This window comes from Pteropus vampyrus, unplaced genomic scaffold (genome assembly GCF_000151845.1).
Source record: "Pteropus vampyrus isolate Shadow unplaced genomic scaffold, Pvam_2.0 Scaffold617, whole genome shotgun sequence".
NCBI lineage: Eukaryota > Metazoa > Chordata > Mammalia > Chiroptera > Pteropodidae > Pteropus > Pteropus vampyrus.
Window position 1 is genome coordinate 105633 of NW_011889398.1, and position 4029 is coordinate 109661.

Below are 4029 nucleotides of genomic sequence, written 5' to 3' on the forward strand. Positions count from 1 at the left end.
GAATTGTTCATGATAAAACTCCTCTGCAACTTCATTCCAGTTACACAGATTTTAATTCTCTGAATTTATCAGGGGCTATGGAGAAGATTCCACGGTCTGCCACTCCCACAGGAAAGATGCTGCTGAAGTCGAACTTTGAAACATGGTCTCGGGAGTACTCCCTTGATGGGATGGATGTGCGGGGTGAGGAGGGATGCTCCCTGATGACGCCCTCTGCCAATATCCCTAGTGTGCCTGAGACATTCAGGAGACATTCTAAAACTTTATAAAGTGGCATCCGGTGCCCCCCATACCAACCTGAAAACTTATTTTCAGTCCTGACTTATTCCATCATAATTCACTTGGTTACACACATTGAATCTCAAAATTCCAAGCAAAGCCTTCTGAGAACTGGGAATAGAGGTGGGCCATTGGGTTGCCCTACACGTATTCCTGGGTTTAGTCAACCCTTTCAATCCCCACCTCCACCCCCAAGGAATAACATATGTAGTTCGACTAGGGAAAGTTGCTAACTACAAAAATAAACAGAATTCACCAGACACCATCACTAACATTGCCACCAACCAACTCACAAACTGAAACAATTATTGGTAGTCAACAGACTCCGGGAGGGTGTGTGTGATCGTTTTAAGATCAGATTCTACTCTCCAAATTAAATCTTTTTCAGTAGGGATCCCAAAAGAAGAGATTTAAGGAAATAAAAGTTCAGGGAAATTTCCAAGTCATCGATGAGATAACTCCACCAAGTCCAGCTAACAGTTGGCATTCAGTACGGGTCAGCCAGCCTTATACAAGTCCACGGATAGCCCTTTTGGCAAAGTTTACTTTTTTTTTTTTTTTCCCCACAAGGGGGTCTTTAGCATTAAATAAAAGGAATAAGTCAAATTAGGCAACAACAACAACAAAAAAATAGTAGCAGTTTGGGAATGATCTTCCTTGCATCTTTCCTTCCTGCTTGATCTGTAATGTCAATAGCGGCTATCTATTCGATTCTAAATTATTCATGTTAATGGATAATTATCAGCAGAAAGGTGCTGATGATCCGAAATGGAAAAAATGGAAAAATAACCGATTTCAGTTTTGGAATATCTTTTCAGCATATTTACCTTCTCAATCATTCCTAGCATGAGCTAATATTTGTATTCATTTGCAATCCCTAAGTACATAGTAACTGGCCACTTACTCAGGGCGGTACTCTGAGATGTGCCCAGGAGCCAGTGGAAACAAGAACAGATCTGGTATTCAGACTCCAGATGAGCAACATCAATTTCATTTATTTTACAGTTCGGTTCAGCCTTCGAGATATCAATAGACGAGCACAGCAGGATGGCTACTAAACCTTACAAGAACTGCTCAAAAAACAATGAGGACAAAGAGTATAATTGTTTGCCCATAATGTATTCATTTGTAAATTATGCAAAGCAAATGTTTAATTACAAGTCTGATTCTCCCTAGCCACCCGCTGAAGTCCTTGCACCCCGTGAAGAATGCTATCTCGTTCGTCAGGAAGGAAATTTTTTAAGTTATATAATATAGAAAATATTTTCAAAAGATTTCGAATTAGCTACCTTTTGGGACTAGCCTTACCAACACCTCTTCTGTCTACTTTGTCCTTTCTCATCTTACAAATAGGTCCCGAAAGACAAAGGGATCCAGCCTCCTCAAAGATCTCCTACATATACAGTATGAGAAGCCAAAGCCTGAAAAATGACCAGCGTTCGATTCTTCCAAAAAGCATTCTACATACGGACTTACAAAATGATACGGAAAATGAACGTCAAAGCACCGCTAACTAGCTTTTACATTCATGAAAACAGTCCCTAAAGAGTTTGGGGAGAATCCCGCACATAAAATTTCACCAATCAGCTTCTTTTAACTTAATGTTTATCTCTTGTATCGTGCCCAGAGGAGCCACCTACGTCAGACAGACTACCTAGACAGAGAGGGAGAGAGCGAAAAAGAGAGTGGAAGGGAGGAGAGAGAGACTCAGAGCGCTCGCTGGTCCTTGTGAGCCGACAGGCTAAAAATACGCCGGCCCGGTAAACAAATCCCATTCCATCCCGACCCAAGCCACACCGTTAACCTAGTAATTATGAGAAGGGGAGTGAGATCACGCAGCCCCCGGCTTACTCATCAGCAGCTTCTAAAGTTTCCATCGGCTCACGGCAACTTTTCTTTCTCCTGAAGTTCACCAGCCTCCCCTAGAATCTCGCACACGCACACACACGCGCGCACAGACACACACACGCGCGCGCACGCACACGCACACTTTTCCTCTCCCTTCCTCCATGAGTGGACGCACCTCCGTTCGGCTACCGATCAGGGAGAACGAGCTCGCTGTCTTTTCATGTTACTATTTTATATCGGGACTTTCAAGTGAACTTTATCCTGCTACGGGGCAGGAGCTCCGCCGCCCCTCCCCGACGGTGTCGCCGACGAGCGGGGACCGGCCGCACCGCCCCGCGCCCCCGGGACGGAGGCCGCGGACGGGGAGGGGGCCGGGAGCGCGGGCCGCAGGTGGGAGGGAGGAGTCCCCGGGAGAAGGTCGGGACGAAGCAGCGGACAGCGAGTGCCAGGCGCCGTGCGGAGAGGCGAGGGCCACGGGTGAACCGTAACCAGAAAGGAGAAGGGGGACAGTGGCGATGAGAGAGAGGGTCGCAGTGTGGGGGGCTCAGAGGCGGCGGGGGCGGGGGCGGGCGGGCGCGCGGTGACAGGGCGGGGGGCTCCGTTACCCTCGCGGCTCCCGGGGCAAGGCCCTAGGCCGGGGCGGAGCGCGGGGCCCGGCCGCCTCTCCTCATTCCTCCGCTGTGACCCCGGGGTCCGGCCGGCCCCTCCCCCGACGACGGCGGAGGCGGAGGCGGTGGCGGAGTCTGCGGCCGCGGCTGCTGCTCCGCGCAGGATCAGGAACTGGAGCCAGGCGGGACTGATCCGGAGTGGCTTCCCCCAGTGGCCTTTTGCCTGCTCCACAGCCGGTCGCCACTCCGACTCTGGAGGCTGGGTCGGGATCGGTGGTTTTCGGCCGTCCGGCCGGAAACAGGCGCCAGTTTCCGGCCGGAGCGGGTTGGCGGTGACACCCAGGCCGCCCCGGGCCTCCTCCCGCCCCGCCCCGCCCCGCCCCGCCCCGCGGCGGCCCCGCCTCGCGCGCCGCTCCCCGGGCCGCGGCCAGTTTGGCGCCTGCCCCGCGCGTGACCCCTTGTTTTCCTGGCCCGTGTTCCCAAAGCCCCTGGTCTGGAGAGTTCTTGAACCTGAACTGCAGGGAGGCCGGAGACACTCCTGAGGTTTCCAGGGAGACTCAGTTGTCACAGTCCTTTGGGAAGAACCAGAAAGAGGCGGGGTCGTTCTGGAAAGGTGAGAGGGATGAAAATACTTTAGAATGAGAAGACTGAAATTCCAGTTACTCCACTCAGTCATTCTGAGCTGACCAGAGGAAAATTCTAGATCAGTCCCTGCCCAGTCACGCACTGTCCGTCCTTCGCTACGCCCTTCATGAATCGAACCTCTCTCCTCTAAACACCCAATATTTCTTGACGTGCACAATGATGATGCCGTATTGACATGCCTGCCTTAGACTGTTAGCACAATCAAAAAAAGTTAGGTGGCATTTTTTTCTGGTCATGCCTTCGAACAGCATTACAGCATAATTCAAATAGTCATTGAGTCCCTACTATGTGCAAGGAACCGTGCTCATTGACTCTGGGGACACAAAAATGAACAAGACATAATACAGGCATCAAGGATTTTACACTCCAGTAAGATACATAAAACTATATAAGGCAGAACTCACACGTGTGTTTTGTGAGTTACACTGGCTATGAGAACATAAGCTTGCCTGGCACATAGCAGACCTTCCCTATTTGTTGAATGAATAAATAAACAGAGAATGTGAACTGTTTCACATGAGAAGTGCCCTTTAAGAAATACCTCTTATGTCAAGCGCAAATGGGGACAGTCCCTTCTATAATCTGGCCAAAGGAATCCTAAATTTTCATTCAGATTCTTAACATTGTGGCACCTAGTCTGCACATTTAA

At 50.0% G+C, this 4029-nt stretch overlaps 1 protein-coding gene across 1 annotated transcript in view; it reads right to left on the reverse strand.

Annotated features, from left to right (window-relative positions):
* Nucleotides 1-3047, reverse strand: part of OTUD7B (OTU deubiquitinase 7B) — a 55381-nt gene extending 52334 nt beyond the window's left edge. The window contains exon 1 of the mRNA XM_023525721.1: nt 2733-3047. The gene's annotated coding sequence lies outside the window, so the exon portion shown is untranslated. The remainder of the gene's footprint in view (nt 1-2732) is intronic.
* Between the last annotated feature and the right edge of the window lie 982 nt (nt 3048-4029).